Source organism: Scyliorhinus torazame, chromosome 13, assembly GCF_047496885.1.
Source record: "Scyliorhinus torazame isolate Kashiwa2021f chromosome 13, sScyTor2.1, whole genome shotgun sequence".
Taxonomy (NCBI): Eukaryota; Metazoa; Chordata; class Chondrichthyes; order Carcharhiniformes; family Scyliorhinidae; genus Scyliorhinus; species Scyliorhinus torazame.
In genome coordinates, this window is record NC_092719.1 from 13,279,840 (window position 1) to 13,298,361 (window position 18,522).

At 46.0% G+C, this 18,522-nt stretch overlaps 1 protein-coding gene across 22 annotated transcripts in view; it reads left to right on the forward strand.

The window, feature by feature from the left end:
• The window catches only part of celf2 (cugbp, Elav-like family member 2), a 1,037,523-nt gene that overhangs the window by 696,958 nt on the left and 322,043 nt on the right, over positions 1-18,522 (forward strand). Inside the window, exon 1 of one of the 22 annotated variants that reach the window (XM_072471064.1) lies at positions 866-884. The exons of the other annotated variants lie outside the window; for them this stretch is intronic. The gene's annotated coding sequence lies outside the window, so the exon portion shown is untranslated. Of the gene's footprint in view, positions 1-865; positions 885-18,522 lie in introns of those variants that run through there. 22 annotated transcript variants of the gene reach the window in all.

Sequence of the window (18,522 nt, forward strand, 5' to 3'; positions counted from 1 at the left end):
ATTGAGGAACCTGACCTAATTTCTTTAACAGCAAAGGCTGCTTTCACCCTGACAACCTGAGAGGGTGATATGCTTGTATATCTAGACAAGATGGTGAGATAAATTTCAACACCTATGAGGGGAGGGGGGGGGGGCAGTGTCATGGACTGACTTGCCTTTATTCACCCCGACTGTTTTTCCTCTCCATTCAAGTCAATATATTATCTGCTATCACTCATTTTTCTCTTGCTCATTGGAGTCATTTTTTAATTAGCCTTTTGTCAATTTGACCTGGGACATGTTGAGTTTACAGCATAGTCGGGGTCCATTATGGCTCCTGTTTTTTCCTCTCCTCCTGATGTCACTGCGTCAGGTACATTTGATTTCTATGGCTACCAATTGGGAGTGAAATATTCAGCAGATAAAAGGACTCTAGTGTATCGGAGCACCACTTGCTCCACACTTTTTCTGTTTTTTGAGTACAAATCCGGAGTTAGTCAGTGGCCTCTATAAGCTGAGTACAGGCTGAGGGGGCGAGAGTGCCCTCTCTGGCTGCTGACCACAGAGGATGGTGTGCTAAATGAATCACAGGCGATTTCCAGCACAAAACTGTCTGTAAGTTGCCACTAAGTGGCACTAAATTGGCAGCCTTACTCAGAGAGGCCACAGACAGTGAAAGGAAATAGAAAATGTCACACTGATGCAGTAAGGGGAGCTCTTGTGAGGTCAGGGATGAAGAATATTGCGGAAGAGTAGGAGAAGCTGAATTCTGCATTTAAGTGTGCTGCAAATGACCCTGGAGTGCTTGGTGTTTGCAAGGGACAATGTTCTATTCATCAGTGCAAGCATTAACAAGCGAAGTTTGCCAAAAGACGTTTAAACAGGGCATTGTTCTTTGTTCAACAGTAAGTATATTTCTGTTGTCCTTTATCACAATGCATATTGGATCATGGCTATGAACAAGTTGGATAGACTAATGCAGAATGATCTAGGAAAGAACACTGAGAGGAATAGACACTTCACTCTCCTCTGCTCCTACTTTTGAACCCATTATTCGTGTATTTTCGATCTACTTTTGAATTCCTTATTGAGGTGAAGTCTCGCAGGAGCTGTCACCAATCCATTTGCGAGTGTAGCTTTCCCCGTTGGCACTCTGTGTAGAGAAAGGTAATAATGGAGAACTTTAAGTGGAATTCATGCATGGATTGGCATAGTGCGGCAGTGCTTTTTAGAATGAATATTAGCTCGTTGAAATGACTTCTTGCCTGGCAAGATGCAAGCTCAGTACCTCCAGCAAATGTGATTGTTGGGGAGTATTTTATGCCCCATGCACACATCATCTGCTGCCCACTGGTGCAGGCATTACCTCTAATTACTTTGAGTGGCTGCGGATTTCATTAACTGTTGTTGCAAACAAAAAGTATTTCTTGAAGATATTTGAACACGCGGACTAAAGGTTAAAAAGTGTGAGTTGAGTTCTCTGTTCACTGGAGATGATCCGTTGACTAAGAAAGAGTTTGTGAAGATTGTTTTGCCAAAGAATTTATCTTCATTCCTGACTGCATATGTTGTCTTACCCTTGGCATCATTACTGGTAGCAATTAATGCCAGTATTACCCCGTTTTGTTAAAAGGCAAGAAAAGTCTGTGCTTTGACTTGCTCCATGTCCGACTGAGAGCTAGAAACTTGGTACTCCTTGATGTATCCTTTATACCACAGGTTTGCCTGTAGGGCAGCACTTTAGCACAGTGGTTAGCACTGTTGCTTCACAGCGTCAGGGTCCCAGGTTCGATTCCCGTCTTGGGTCACTGTCTGTGCGGAGTCTGCACATTCTCCCCGTGGCTGCGTGGGGTTCCTCCGGGTTCTCCGGTTTCCTCCCACAAGTCCCGAAAGACGTGTTGTTAGGTGAATTGGACATTCTGAATTCTCCCTCTGTGTACCCGAACAGGCGCCGGAATGTGGCGACTAGGGGCTTTCCACGGTAACTTCATTGCAGTGTTAATGTAAGCCTACTCGTGACAATAAAGGTTATTATTAATAGTAGTAGTAGCCAGCCCATGCTCCATCCTGGACAATTGGCAGGGCAACTAATAGAGAGATGCAATGCCCATGGGACTACCCTGGCACGCTAATAAGAGGCATGCAAATTACTGCATTGTTATGGGGGGGGGGGGCAGAGAAGGAGACAAAAACAAAGGAACAAGAGAGACGTTCTTGAGTACATGTAGCAGGTTAATATTGCTGCACTTCCTAAGTATTGGGTGCTTGTAATTATATAAAGCAGTCTTCCTGGAGGAGGTAATGTGCTCGTATTTTGATTTCGGAGAGAGGCTGCTGTTACACAGCAGAGGCGAGGCGGCTGAAATGAATTACACCAAGGGAAAGTGGTTGTTTGAAATTAAACTCCATTAAATGTAAGCACCAGGCATTACATGGTAACAATTCACAAAGTGGTCATGCCCATTGCCCTTTTTGCAAACATTATGTTTTGCTTAATTAGTTGATGAGAAATTTTACAGTCAGCAAGTGCCAGGCTTGCTATTTTAGCATAGAAGAATTTGATACTGTTTCCTTTCACCTTCTCACTAACGTGCCTCGCAAGTGGTTTAAGCCTGGCTAAGGGAGTGGGCTTAATTACAAATAATTTTTCAAGAGTACAAAGTGCAATTTTTACTCCCTCCTTAATAAGAGCTTACAGTTATGAGAATTGGACCTCTGCAATTCTAATTTTAATATGCCGTGTATGTTTGTATATATAAATGTCCAAAAATTACATGCAAATCATTAATCTATCCCCCTACCCGACCCCCATTGCTGTTTTTGCATCCTTGTGAAGATGTGGCTAATTATGAATCAACCCGAAGGAATCATTAACTTTATATTAATAGTGGAACTGCAGATAAATGAGCCGTATGTTAATGAGATTGGAAACTCATTCAACCCCCCACCCCCATCCCATGCAATCTGAAGTGTTTACCTAATGGAAGTTTTGATGGGGACAATTGGATAAGAGGAATTATGTTCCCGTCTGGAGGTATGTGACTCCCATTAAGTGACTTCTGCGGAATGCCTTGATTGGAGAATTATTACTGCGGGTAGCTCCTCTAGTGTCTGCAGGTATTTTTAAAACTTGGTAACGTTGTCTCAGCTGGTGGAAGACATGGGATTTTGGGAGACTTTCCTGCCTGTCGTCATGGCACTGCGAACTATCTGCCCATTTTAGAGTGCGCTGGAATGAAATCTGCATAGTTTCTGAAGCGGGTGGTCAATCTGTTGGGTGGCAAGTTGAAAATGGACTCCACTGTTTCCATCATTCGGTAGAAATTGTACGGTAGGGGTGGCACAGTGGCGCAATGGGTTAGCGCTGCTGCCTCACGGCGCCAAGGTCCCAGATTCGATCACGACTCTGGGTCACTGTCCATGTGGAGTTTGCACACTCTCCCCGTGCTTGCGTGGGTCTGACCCCCACAGCCCAAAGATGTGCAGAGTAGGTGGATTGGCCACGCTAAATTGCCCCTGAATTGGAAAAAATGAAAGTTTATTTTTTAAAAATTGTACAGTAGGATTAATCTTTTTCTGTTGCTACAAGGATCCATTTCCCCTAAACAAGGCATCTACGTCATTGGCAACATCATTGGTGATTACTGTTCTAAACATGAACGTTACATGAACACCAGTACCAATGGCATCTAATCCCTTGACTGTGATCTGATGTTGCTGGGTGCTCTTTGCACAGTCTCTCCTCATCTTCCATCTTCCTTTTTTATTCCTAATGGCATTGACTGATGCTGAGGTGTACAGTTTTGAGAGAGCTATCAGGTTTTCACTGCCTTTCCCAAGACTCGCCCTTCCTGTGTGAGCCTAGACAAATCTTGGCATGTTGTTTGAACATACGTGATGTGCTGCAGCGCGGAGCTCTTCTTTGCTCACCCCACATCTACATTCAATAAGTGCACACACTTGACGACAATGTTCACTTGGTCATAATCAAGAACTGGAACACATCCTGATTTCTCACCCCAATCTCATCTCCATATACAAGGACACGGAGACCAGAGGACTGCCCTTTGGTTAACTCATGGCTGCCCCTTTTTCCCGCAAATGTTTTGCTGCTGTATTATTTTCAGATTTGTGTTGTTCTCTGAGTGAGAATCCTGCATGTTCCCAGTGCTTTGATTGTGCCACAGCCACTAAAGACTGAGCAAGAGAACTTATTCCCCAGACCACCCCACTACACCTTTAAGTGATCCACCCATGTAAAATAAACTAGCTGCCTCACAGTGTGGGGTTAACCACATGTATGACAATCTATTGCCATGCTTTAGAGTTTCCAAATAAAGCTGCTCTGAAACTTAGACGCATCTGTAGGGTTTCCGTTTCTTCAACATGGAATTTTCTCCATTTGTTACACATTCCACTAACTCTAATGCAGAATGCTGAGGCATGTTGGCAGAGCTAAGGCCCAGCACCTGTCAACTAAAACACCACAGCCTCACCCTCCGACCCTTTGGGGAATTCTGAAGTTAGGTGGGAAGAATTCAAACCCCAAATGACTGCCTCGCCTCCCGATTCCATTTGTGAAACGGGTTGACTGGCCAATCGTTAACAACACTGCCAACACGTTTGGTAGAAGTGTTGCATTACCGAGGGTGCCACGGAAAATTGACCAAGTTCCAAGCTTCTAATCTCAGGCTAGTCACCTTGAAACCATTACTATCCCAAAGGAATTGGATGGAAGCTCCGCATTCCACCTACACCATGATGCTTAAAGTCAGTCGTAATGGTGACCATTGGGGGGAAAACCTCATTGATAGCTATGCAGTCATTAATGGCAAGGTTAGCAAGTACCAAATAGACAAGTTAATTGCCGTGTATCTGGATTGAGCAGTTTCAGTAAATACCTAGACGCAGGGTAAAAGTAACCTGGGCTCTCTGCTTCCATTTATTGTTGCAGTGATATTAGCCAGTCCGTAATTTATTCATCAATAGCCTTTGCTTTTACAACATGTTAGAGTTGCACTGGTGGTTCCCGATAATTGCCTCTGCAAGTAAAGCTGCTGCGATTGACTCTGGCTGATGACCAAGAAGGAAAAACAAACTTTAGTGAATCCTAACAGGTTAACCTTTCTTTGGCTTGAGGCCAGCTACAGAAGAACATGCATTGGGAATCAGCAATGCTAACACACTCCCTCATATAGTATGAAACCTGATCATGAATAACCCAACTAGATTGGGATACTTCATGCAGTTCAATTTAACAATGGGAGATCAAGCCCTAATAATAGTCCTCACATCGAACACTACCAGCAATTTCCTGGCAGTCGTGTTGGGTATGGTATTGATGTTTCTAGACTGATAATCCAGGGAGCAAGAGTTCAAAAACTATAATGACGGTTTGCAATATTTAATATAGTCTAATAAAAGCCTGGAACTAACATGTTTAGTGAGAAAGCCATTATGACACAGAGGAGTACTTTCGGCCCATCAAGGTCCATGCTAGCTGTCTGTGGAGTTATTCATCAGTTCTATTCCCCTGCTTTACCCCTACAGCCCTGTAATTTTGGGCCGGATTCTTCCGCCCCGCCCACCGCAAGATCACCACGGGCAGGAAGCAGACCATGTCAAGGTCTGTTGATCTCGGTGAGAATTTCCGAACGCTGGGCGACAAGGCCGGAGAATCCCCCCCCCCCCCCCCCCTTTATTTGCCTCGAGCCATAACAGTTTCCTTTTGTCTCCGCTTCCACCACTCTCTCAAGCAGAGTGCTCCAGGTTATTACCACTCATTGAGTGAAAAGAGTTCTTCCACCCCTTCCCCCACCCCACCCCATATCTCGGAGCCCCCCAGTCCATGTATCAGCCAATGGGAAGTGCGATTTTCTTTTTGTCTCCCTTATCTAGACCTCTCGCAATCTTGTACACCTCAATCAAACCTCTCCACTTCCTTTCCTCAAAAGGAGTACAACCTCACCTTCCCCAATCTAAAACCCCTCATCCTTGGGACCATCCCGGTAAATCTCCACCGTACTCTTTCAAGGACCTTCACATCCTTCTAAAAATGTGGTGACCAACACTGGGTGCTTGTGTCAGCAAGAAGTGACAATGAAGTTGTGGGATTGTTGCTAATACCTGAAGGAAATCCGTTGTCTATATGTGACTCCAGGCCTATGTCAACATGGTTGACTCTTGACTGCCCTCTGAAGTGACCCAGCCTAGCCAATAACTGGGCATGGACAATAAATGCCATTTTGCCAGTAATACCTCAATCCTAAGGCACTTTAAATTGTGGAATAACCCTTCTATTTGACATTTAAACAAAAACCTTAGCTTTGCTCTACAGGCGAGGGGAGCCATGCAGTTCCCTTGTACAGTCGGTGGCCTCTGCTTTTGATGTAGCAGTGGCATATCGACAGAATGTGATTTGGAAATGGTGGCCTACTGATTTTCTTTTTCAAAGGCATACTGTCTTCAAAGCCTTTTTGGTATGAGGGGGGTGGATGAGCAACAGCAGCTGAGAGATGCCATCACTACCTGACGCAATGATGCGTTTTGAATTGATTTTATTTTATCATAAGCCTGTCTCTCTATTGCCGTTTTCCCCATCCTCTCCTTCCCTGAGGTCACTGGCAGTTTCATGAGTGCCAGCAGCCATCTTACCCATGGAGCACCAGTTGTGTGGCTGTCCAGCTATAATGGACAGCATAGTCAAGCCAATTCCCTTCTTAACCATTGTTTGCGTGCACTCGCTCAGCCCATCCCTGGAGAACAGTTGAGAGCTCTATCCGCCCCAACCCAATACTGCTGCACCAACCGAACCGAGGGCAGTGGTAATCGGTGTGGCTCCGTTGATATTTCCTTCAATGGGACAAATCACTTTGAGTTGGTATGTGAAGAACATCTGATTGGTCTGTTCCTGACTAGGGGAGAAGTGTCCAATCAAAATTGTCTCCATGCTTGTGCCATTGGGAGTATCAACAGTAAACCTAACGCACTGAGTTGGGAACAGATTGAGCCTCGAGGTATGGTATCAGAGTGAGATAAAGACAATGGAGCAGATACTTGCAACAATTTGACAAGAGTCTGCTTCGACTGAAGAACTGAGAAGAATCCGAAGCACACGTTTTGCTACAATTATCTAAAACTATGTTGCAGTGCCTGGAATTCAGTTTCGTGAATTGCTGACTGACCGCCAAGCTCTGGTTCATCTGAAATTTATCTTTGACTGAGAAGATCCTGTTTTCTTAAATTAAAAAAAAAAAAAATTTTTTTTTTCTGGCGTACACTCAATGGCTTTAATTCACCTATGCAGCCGGCGGGGTGAGCGAGCTGCATTGTGGAAACCCACAATTCACAGCGCCAGGATCCCAGGTTTGATTCCCCGCTGGGTAGCTGTCTGTGCGGAGTCTGCACGTTCTCCCCGTGTCTGCGTGGGTTTCCCCCGGGTGCTCCGGTTTCCTCCCACAGTCCAAAGATGTGCAGGTTAGGTGGATTGGCCATGATAAATTACCCTTAGTGACCAAAACGATTAGGAGGGGTTATTGGGTTACAGGGATGGGGTGGAAGTGAGGGCTTGAGTGGGTCGATGGACCGAATGGCCGCCTTCTGCACCGTATGTTCTTATGTTCTAACTGTGGCCTGTCAGCAACTCGCAAAACGGGAATGCCCCCAGCCTAACGTCCTTGTCACCTCGTAGACATCCTTGGGTGCACTTTCTGGGTAGGGGAGGTGGAGTTGCTTCGCTGTAATGTGCAACAGTATGGAATGATACCGAGGCCAATACGGGTAGTAGAGTGGTCAGCACTGCTGCATCACAGCGCCAGGGACCCGGGTTCGATTTCAGCCTTGGGTGATTGTCTGTGCGGAGTCTGTACGTTCTCCCCGTGTCTGCGTGGGTTTCCTCCGGGTGCTCCGGTTTCCTCCCACAGTCCAAATATGTGCAGGTTAGGTAGGGTTACAGGGATAGGGCGGGGAAGTGGGCCTAGGTAAGGTGCTCTTTCAGAGGGTCGGTACAGACTCAAGGGGTCGAATAGCCTCCTTCTGCCCTGTAGGAAGTCTATGGTTAAATTGAGAGCAGACTGCATAAACTAGGCTGGTATTCCGTCGATTACGGAAGGTATGGGGTGATCCAATTGGGTTGCTTAAGGAGTCGGATAAGTAGATCTCCTCTGGTGGGTCAGTTCAGGGAAATAGGGACATAACCTTGAAAATAGTGAATATTTTGTTACTTAAAATTTGAGTTTAGCCATTCAGTGGTGGTGTCAAAAAGCATTTCTTCACACAAAGGATAATTGAAATCTGGAACGCTCTGCCTCAAAAATTTGTTGACGCTGGTGGGGTGTCCCTTGAAAATTTCAACATTCAAAAAGCAGGAATTGATTTTGGCAATGGTATTAAAGGTAACCAAGTAAATGGAGTTAGGATACTGATAATCCATGGCCTCTTTGAATGGTGCAACAGGCTCAAGAGGCTGAATGGCCTACTGTTGTGTGTGTGTGTGTATATTCCTAATTACGCATGAAGAAATATGTTCAAGGATCCTCACGAAGTCTTACCGTTTGGAGTGATCACCAAGTAATGAGTCAAACTGGAAGAGGGAATTTGACGAGGTCAAAGCCCATTGAAAAGCTGATCTATAACATCAAAGATGTTTGGATGACAAGATCATGTCTTTGAGTCTAATCTGTGTGCAAGGCACTTGTTCCCATGCTGAAGTGGCTGACTCGTGCCATGACCTTTAGCATAGTCTAGCATTATGCCATGCAAATCAGGAAGGGTCTCTGCTGAGTTAGTTCATAATAAGTGGTACGGACGTGGGGGTTGCTTTTCTCGCTGTCCCAGTGCTATGGAAGGAATTCTTGGCCAAAATTTTCATTCTTGCACACTTACCCCACAGAAAGTTCCCAGGTCGCATCAGGTAAGGGCAGGATGGTGTCTCCGATGTTCCCTGAAGGATAAATTGTTTGTGTGAATGAACAGCGAAGAGTGGATAGAGTTTTTTATTCTGATCACCCCCGCCTTGGTTGGAAATCGGGTGAGGACAGGGGTGTTTCCAATAACCCATCGTTAATCAGGTGCACACATGAAGAGTGACCAATTGATTGACTGCTGTAGGCTACCGTCATGACCTGGGGAGCTGGTCTCCCAAAGCCACCATTTGGAGAGATGGGGAGAAAATTGGAGGAGGAAAATAAAGATGACTTGTCTTGGTTTTTCACAAGAGCATGATGGAATTCTTTATCATTTGATCTCCATTTGGGTCTGTGTATACTGGATGGCAATAATGTAAGCTTTAAACCTGGGCCAAGTGTTTGGAGTGGATTAGTGATCACAGCCGTATGCTAAAAGATCCTTGATTTCTTTTCCTTGTTCCTCTTAGTATGTCTGTGAGAAGAAACTTATTCTGCGAAGTGTGTCAGGCTCCAAGCAGATTGCCATTATGTGGCTGCCATAGACATTGTAGAGTAAATTAGGGCTCGTTTTCATTTCAGTGCCTCAGACTGCAAAGAAAATACACGTAGGTATACTTGAGTCGCACTTTGTCTCATAACAGCAGACTGCTTGTTTTTGTTTTGGACAAAGTCTGTGACCAGTGTGCGTGGCACCATTGTTATTGGTTATTCATGAAGACCCTGCCCCCTCAACCTTGCCCCGTGCCTCAGGTTAAATCACCACCAGTCAGCTCTCCCCCTCAAAGAGGAAAGCAGCCTATGGCCATTTGGGACTATGGCTACTTTACTGTTGTTACTGAGCTGTCAGGCGTCACGTGCAGCATAAGTGGAAAAATTAACTTTTGTTTTCAATGAAAGGTGGTTTTACTGCTGTGCTATAAGTTTGGACTCAAAGGATAGTGGGACAGAAACATGCTTTGGGGCTTTTTCAGTTCCAAAATGGCACTACAAAGCAGAATTTTGCGACATGACACTTCTCATCAGAACTATACCTGATGCTGTATTGATTTGGTCAATAGATGCCCCTAGTGGTAACCTGAAACAAATGCAGGCATTATTTGAATATGTTTCCTGTCCTTGTGCGGTATCCGTGCACATCTGAAACATAACTCAGCCTTGTGGAAGTATCTAGTGTCTTGCACCTCATAGAATCAGAATTTACGGTGCAGAAGGAGGCCATTCAGCCCATCGAGCCTGCACCGGCCCTTACAAAGAGCACTCTACTGAAGCCCACGTATTTACCCTATCCCCGAAACCCAGTAACCCCCACTTAAAATTTTTTTGGACACTAAGGGCAATTTAGCATGGCCAATCCACCTAACCCACACATCTTTGGACTGTGGGAGGAAACCGGAGCACCTGGAGGAAATCCACGCTGCCAGGGAGAACGTGCAGACTCCGCACAGACAGTGACCCAGCTGGGAATCGAACCTGGGACCCTGGAGCTATGAAGCAAATGTGCTAACCACTATTCTGTTCTAATACTCTTATCTAATGGTTGCAACTCATGAGCTGGAGGGCTACTGAACCTCCACTAAGGGTCCTCGGCCACCATTGTGGGTGACCATGGGGAATTCTGTCCTATGTCCTGGAGGGTGGGAGTAGACCATTCCTCTAGCATTCGACCACTCTATTACCTCTTCCCATGAATGCAGACTAGCTTACCGTAATGCCTCCAAATGGATATAAGATGTCCAGCCTCCTGCTGACCTTCTCCACAAAACCTCCAGGCTCTTGCAGCCTCTACAGTTCTTGCCACTGTTTACAAATGTCGGTAACAATTGCCTGAAGGCAAAATGTACCTTTTTAGAGTGCAGGCTGATTTTAAATGGGGTCAGCAATGTGCCAGATTGAAGATCACAGAGAGTGCTGGCAGCCCACCTATTTAACTTAACGAGGAGCATCAGCTTGGGGCCTCGGTTGCTTCTGTGCGAGCTAGAGCTCACACCAAGCTCAACTCCCATTCTGCTCCCAAGCACGGGTTTAAACTAATCTCTACCTCACTGCAAGGTGAAAATTGTGCAGGAGTATTAAATGGGCTGCCTTGGTGCTCCCGGCTGAGGCAAACGACACTGCTATTGCCTTAAAACAATGCAGCAATGATCAACTTTCTGGGACAAGGCTTAGTAACAACTCCAGTCCTCGGACAGTGTTTTTAGAGTGAGGCATTAAATGTTGTTCGGGTTCAAACACTCTGTGATGCTGTCTTGTGGTATTTTAATGAGGTCTGTAAACAAAACTGTGCAGTGGATCTGTCTGCCTGTAACTGTTGGATTACCACCGCTGTGTCAGTGACATTTATGGAGCAGCGTCGCAGTGGGAGTCATGTGGTCCTTGACTGGCCCTCCAGCTCTGTTAATCGATCAATTCCAAAGCTACTTGAATACACAGCAGATACTCACCAGCAATTTCCACATGTCTTAAAGTGTCCTTTTTGTTTGGTCTTTTTTATTTTCATGACCTAGATTGGGAGAAGCGCCGAGTCCTCTGGCCATCAAGTTCTCGTTGGACGAATGATAAAGGTTGTCCAATGGGCTAGCTTTGAACTTTCTTCCTTCTGACCCAATTATCTTCTCCGGCCATGCGGAATAGTCATTGCTTGGGACACAAATCCAGGTAGTCTTCACTTAACGGGTTCCCAAACTACTTGGCGTTAGAGGGGGAAGAGCTGGCAATCACAACTGAACTCGCGCGCTCACCCATTCACCAGCAGTGGCCGAGATTTCAGGAGCTGGGAAATTGGCCAGCCCCCCTGCCTTCCCATTCCCTAACCCAGGGAACCAACACATTTGTCCCACCTCCATGGCGTGCCTGAGACTGGTGAATTTGACCAGGCATTGGTACAGACCGTTCCTTGGGTTTGAATGAGTCCGTTCCACACTGGGCAGCCCTCCCCATAGCTCAGCCATCGCGGAGTTATTGCGTTGTGCCTTCTAATGAGCTCTCTGCCTTCCCATGTCAGCATTAAAACCTGCTGGACCATTCACTTCCAACCTTATTACCCTTGTGTGTAATACAATCAGTGCAACAGTTGTTATCATAAAAGTAATAATCTGTACAGTACTCGAATCAGGATAATAAAAGCCAATCTCTGTCATGACTACGAGAAGATTCCTGCATTTTTCATTTCAAGGCAGAACTCAAGGGGGGGGGGGAAATAAATACCAAGTTGAATCAACGGAGAGATTCTTGATTGTTTCACTCACTTGTAATTTCGGTGAAATGATATTAGCCACGTTTATAGAGCCCCTTTATGAAGTTCAAACATCACAAAGTGCTTCATCCACAGTGAATGCATCTTAAAAAAAAATGATTGACCTGTTGTGGAAGATGGCACAGTGCCCATTTTGTACACACTGGCATTTCACGAACCACAGGGAGCTGGGTTGTTTTTTGGCATTGGTTGAGGAAGGAGTGGGCAGGACATCAGAAAATCTCCCCCCCCCCAAACCCACCCTTCCAAGTAGCATCGCAGGATTTCCTTCTATCCATCTGAAGCACCGGGATTGATGCACAATTGACACGTGGGGTGGCGCAGTGGTTAGCTTTGCTGCCTCAGTACCAGGGACCCGGGTTCAATTCCTGCCTTGGGTCACTGTCTGTGCGGAGTCTGCATGTTCTCCCCGTGTGTGCGTGGGTTTCATTCGTGTGCTCCGGTTTCCTCCCACAGTCCAAAGATCTGCAGGTTAGGTGGATCAACCATGCTAAATTTCCCCTTGGTGACCAGGTTTGGTGGGGTTACGGGGATTGGGCAGAGGGGATGGGGAGGGGAGATGTGCGTCGTCTTTCGGAGGATGGGTGCAGACACGAAGGATCAAATGGCCTCCAGGACTGTAGGGAGTCAATGCTCACAGTGCTGTGATTTAAAAGCTTACCCAAAGTGAAAGTTGTTCGGGTGGTCAGCGGTATACCGTTGAACCCGTGAAAAGTACATTATTAGCTGAAGATAAATTCTGGGTATCTCAAAGAATAGGATATGTGACAGATGGAGCTAAGTGACCTCACGACCTGCGGATCAATTCAAAGCTCCTCTATCCTGCTCCACCCAGCACGGTAGCACAGTGGTTAGCACAATGGCTTCAGAGCACCAGGGTCCCGGGTTCAATTCCCCACTGGGTCACTGTCTGTGCAGGGTCTGCATGTTCTCCCCGTGTCTGCGTGGGTTTCCTCCGGGTACTCCGGTTTCGCTCCCACAGTCCAAAGACGGGCAGGTTAGGTGGCTTGGCCATGATAAATTGCCCTTCGTGTCCAAAAAGGTTAGGAGGGGTTATTGGGTTACGGGGATAGGGTGGAAGTGAGGGCTTAAGGTTGGTCGGTGCCGACTCGATGGGCCGAAAGGCCTCCTTCTGCACTGTATGTTCTATGAATGGTGGTGGACAATTAAACAACTCACTGGAGGAGGAGACCCCCATGAATATTCCCATTCTCCATAATGGGAAGCCCAGCACAACTGTGCAAAAGACAAGCTGAAACATTTGGAACAATCTTCAGCCGAGTGGATGATTAATCTCCGCCTTCTCCTTATGTCCCCAGCATCACAAATGCCAGTCTTCAGCCAGTTTGATTCACTCTACAAATCGATGATAGCTGTCATGGTCACTATTACTGATTCCACCAGCTGCCATGGAGGGATTTGAACACATTTCCCCAAAGCATTGGCCTGGACCTCTGGACGACTTGTCCAATGGTATTACCATTATGCCCCCAACTCCCCACATGCCCCCAACTCCCCACAATGTCAAGAAACGCCTGTAGGCACTGAACACCGCAAAGGCTATGGGTCCTCACAATATTCCGGCAATAATACTGAAAACCTGTGATCCACAACTATCTCCGCCTGTGGCCAAGCTGTTCCAATACAGTTATAACACTGACATCTACCTAACCATGGGCAAAATTGCCCAGCTATGTCCGAGCCACAAAAAACAAGACAATTCTACTCAGCCAATTATTACCCCAATATTTAATCTCCATCTTCAGCAAAATGATGGAAGCTGCCCACAGCAGTGCTATCAAGGATTCTTACTTGGCAATGACCTATTCACCTACGCTTGGTATGGTTTCCTCCAGGACCTCTTGGCTCCTGACCTTGTTACAGCCTTGGTTCCAATACGGACAAAGAACTGATCTCCAGAGGTGAGGTGACCTAAGCATTTGACCGAGTGTGGATATAGGAGCCCTAGCGAAGCTGAAGTCCATTGGAATCGGGGAAAACTTACACTAATTGAAGTCGTACCTATACGAACAAAGATGATTGTGGCTGTTGGAGGTCAGTCTTCTCAGTCCTGGGATGTCACTACAGGAGTTCCTCAGGGTAGCATCCTTGAACCAAACATCTTCAGCTGCCTCATCAATGACCTACCTTCCCTCTTAAGGTCAGACTTTGGGATGTTTGCTGATGATTGCACAATGTTCAGCATCATTCGCAATTTCTCAGATACTGCCTATGGACAGGACTACTTCAGTACGACCTGGACAACATTCCGGCTTAGGCTGATAAGTGACGAGTAACATTCATGCCACAAGTGCCGGGCAATGCTCATCCCCAATAAGAGATAGTCTTAACCATTTCCCCATGCCATTCAATGGCATTACCATTGCTGAATCCCCCACTATCAGCATCCTGGGGGGTTACCATTGTCCAAAAACTGAACTTGTTATCGGCCAGGATTTTAAAACTCCAGAGTATTATGGGGTCCACCTGACCTGCAACCTTTATGTTGAATTTGGCTAAGGTGAGCACAAGAGCCTGCCTTTTAGGTTGTTATTCAACAGACTTCTTAGGTGCTTTTAATCAAAAAACAAGCTTTATTCTACAAATTTAGTTGACATTTGTATAAACACACAGGAAGAATTTTTATCAACTACAAACATAAAGACCCCCACAGAGCTACAGTAATCTATGTATAACCCTTAATAAACTCCCCCTTAACTGTTCCAATTCAATAACAAAATCTGAGTAAAACCAGAAACATATTTTTAAAGGCGTGGCCCAGCATTCTCACTTATATAAGATGGTTATTGATATTCTGTTCCCCTTTTCAAACAGCAGATTTGAATTCCTTCTGGAAGGTAATTATTTCTATTAATTTACCAAGTAGTCTGGAACAGCTTTTAAAATGAAGATAGAGAAACAGGCCAAACATTTCTGCTCTCTGTCTGAGTCCACTGCAGCCAAAATGTGGAAGCGAAACCGAAAACAAACTCCCAGCGCCACAGCCCAGCTCCACCCACACAATGACATCACTGAAGCCATGTGATAAGACAAAAACAACTTTCATAAAGGGACACTCACATGACAAACTGGAATAGCCAGGTAAATACTGTGGCTGCAAGAGTAGGTCAGAAGCTGGGAATTGTACGGTGAGTAACTCACCTCTTGACTCCACAAAGCCTTTTGACTGTCAACAAGGCACAAACCAGGATTGTAATGAAATACTCCCCACTTGCCTGGATGAGTGCAGCTCCAACAACGCTCGACACCATCCAAGACAAAGCAGCCCACTTAATTGGCACCCCATCCATAAACATTCATTCCCTCCACCACCAACGAACCGCGGCAGCCGTGTGTTCCATCTAAAAGATGCACTGCAGGAACTTACCAAGGCCCCTCAGACAGCACCTTCCAAACCCACGACCACTACCATCTGGAAGAACAAGGGCAGCAGATGCATGGGAACCCCAGCCTGCAAGTTCCCTCCAAGCCACACACCATGCTGCCTTGGAAATATATCACCGCTCGTTTACTGTTACTGGGTCAGAATCCAGGAACTCCCTCCCGAACAGCACCGTGGGTGTTCCTGCACCATATGGACTGCAGTGATTTCAAGAAGGCAGCTCACCACCACTTTCTCCAGGGTAATTGAGGGTAAGCAAAAAATGCTGGCCTAGCCAGCGATGCCCATCAGTAAAAAATAAATACTGAAACCAACGGATCAGCCATGAGATAATTTATTTTTCAATCTTTTTTTTCATGTACGGAATGATCTGTCTGAGCTGCATGCAGAACAATACTTTTCACTGTATCTCGGTACACATGACAATAAGCAATTCCAACATAGAGAACAATGCCAACCAGTCTTCACTGTGAAACACATTAGAATGTCTTAAGGACTTTGATGTGAACATTTTATGCCATTATTTTATATACATTTTTGGATTATGTGACCATTTATTTCATTGCTGCTTGTTAGAGTTTACAATATGAAAATTGGCTGTTGCATTCACTACCATAGAAGTGACCTCACAAAGTTCTTTGGCTATAGGGTGTGTTTTCTGTCCTGAAATTGTGAAAGGTGCTATAGTAATGCAAGTTCTTATTTTTATTTCATGTTTCTCGTAATGTTTGGGCAGTGGTATTTAAGATTTAAGATAAATGAATATCTCCATCACTCCAGCTTCTATGTCTATCCTTTGAGTGGCTTGGTAGTTCTGACTGCCAGTTATATGCTTCACGCTAGTCAGATTGCATCTACTAAATTCTGTTTCTTCCTTCCTTCCCACACACTCAATCCACTCGGGACTGACAATTCGCTGGCATCAGGGAGTTTGGCTGAACCAATCTCCTGCCTCAAGTATCACCCAGTGTGGGTGACGAAGACATAACCTGCATGACAATTCTCCGTCAGCGGAATCCTCTGATCCGCCGGCAGTGCACTCACGCCCGCGGGTTTTCCGACGGCGTGGGGTGGCCACAATGGGGAACCCCATTGGCCGGCTTTGGGAACAGAGAATCCCGCTGCCGGCGGGGGCACGCCGCGCCAGAAAACGCGGCTGGTGGACCGGAGAATCCTGCCCGAGAGGTTTTCAATCGGCCATGAGCGCACCATCACTAATGCCACCTATTCCCATCTCCGTGTGCAGCAGTGGAGAAGTTGTCCATTGCAGCTCTCCTTCGAAGGCATCAAGGGGTGTTGGGAACTCTGCCTCATCCAGTCCCTGTGCATCTGATGCCAGTATGTGGTGCGAGCAGATGCAGCTGTGCCAAACACGGATATTTCTTTGCACCACAAGCATTGCTGAGAATGGATTATGGGACTTGGAGCAATTGCATTGAGATAGAAGTAGCCATGCTGTGGATTTTCTGCAGCCTGCTCCAAGCTCTTGTTAAGGAGTCATATTTGCATAAGGTGGCGACACCAGGAGTGCCGCGGTGAAGCCGACATTTTGCCTTTGTCGTGGCTCAGCTGCAGAAACTCTGCTTCTTGATGTGATTAGGGAAATCTGACTTCAGCGCTCAGAACTCTTTTAGTGCTCATCTGGTCTCCGCTTTGTCACAACGCTCCAATTCCCTTGTGGATCTTGGCTTAGGGTGGATCATTCTCCTTCATTCCGAATGGCTTTGGACTGGGTTGCTGCCTGCCAAAGCCGCACCACTCAATCCCATCGCAGACCTCGTAAAACGTTGAAATGCCTCTCATTGACAAGTACAGTTATCTTTCTGACTGCAACTTGCTGTTTGTCTGCATGCCCACAATGAAGATGAAAGGTTGCTTTAGCCACATTAGAGAACTGTTAGTTGTCAAAGAGGAACCTTTTGGGTTTCCAGGTTAGGCTATTTCCCAACCTGAATTTGCAGATTTCAGCCCTAGCCTTGCCTGGCAAATCACGTTATTGTCCTCTGTTGAGTGTTTAAGTAGAGGACTGGGATTTGGGCTGCGGCTTATCACGTCTCTCCAGGCACCTCCGAGCACTCGGAGCCAATACATTACGTCCTGAAGTGTATAGCCTTTGTTAATGTGAGTAATTGTGGCAGTCAGTTTTTTCATTCACCAAGCTGCAAATGAGATGGAGAGGCAAAATCCTGCGGATGCTGCAAATCTCAAATCAAAACCGGCGCACTGGAGATACTCGGCAGATCTGGCAGCATCTGTGGAGAGAGAAACAGAGTTAACATTTCAGATCAATGACCTCTAACCAGAACTGGGAAGTGTCAGAGATGAACCCCTTCTTAAACAGTCGGGAAAACAACAACTTGCACTGATATAGTGACAGTGTAGTGAGACATCCCAAGGTGCTTCAGAGGGGTGTAGGCAAACAAATGTTTGACACTGCGCCACGCAAAGAGATACAAGGACTGATGACCAAAAGCTTGGTCAAAGGTTTTTTTGTGAGCACCTTAAAAGGTGGAGATGTTTAAGGAGGAATTTCCAGAGCTAGGTAGCTAAAGACGGGGCCACCAATGGTGGATCAATTGATATTAGAGTTGCACAAAATGTCAGAATTGGAGGAGTGCAGAGATTTTGGAAGGGTATAGGGCTGGAGGAGGTTACAGAGATGGGGAAGGGTGAGGCCATAGGGGGATTGAAGTCTAAGTGAGAATTTTTAAAATTGTCTCCTGCTCCAGTAATGCTTCAGCATGGGTTAGTGGGCACAGGAGTGATGGGTGATCGGGACTAGGTGTGAGTGAGGATACGTACGGACAGCAGAGTTTTAGCGCAGCTCCGAAGAGAAAGTGAAGACAGCCAAGGGAACATTGGAACAGTCAAGTTTAGGGCAGAGCAAAGGAGCCCCTGACGGGTTAAATTGCAAAGTTGATGCCATGAGACAAGTAGAGCAGCGGAATGAGTATAGAGGAGGTGTGATTTGGTGCAGCAAT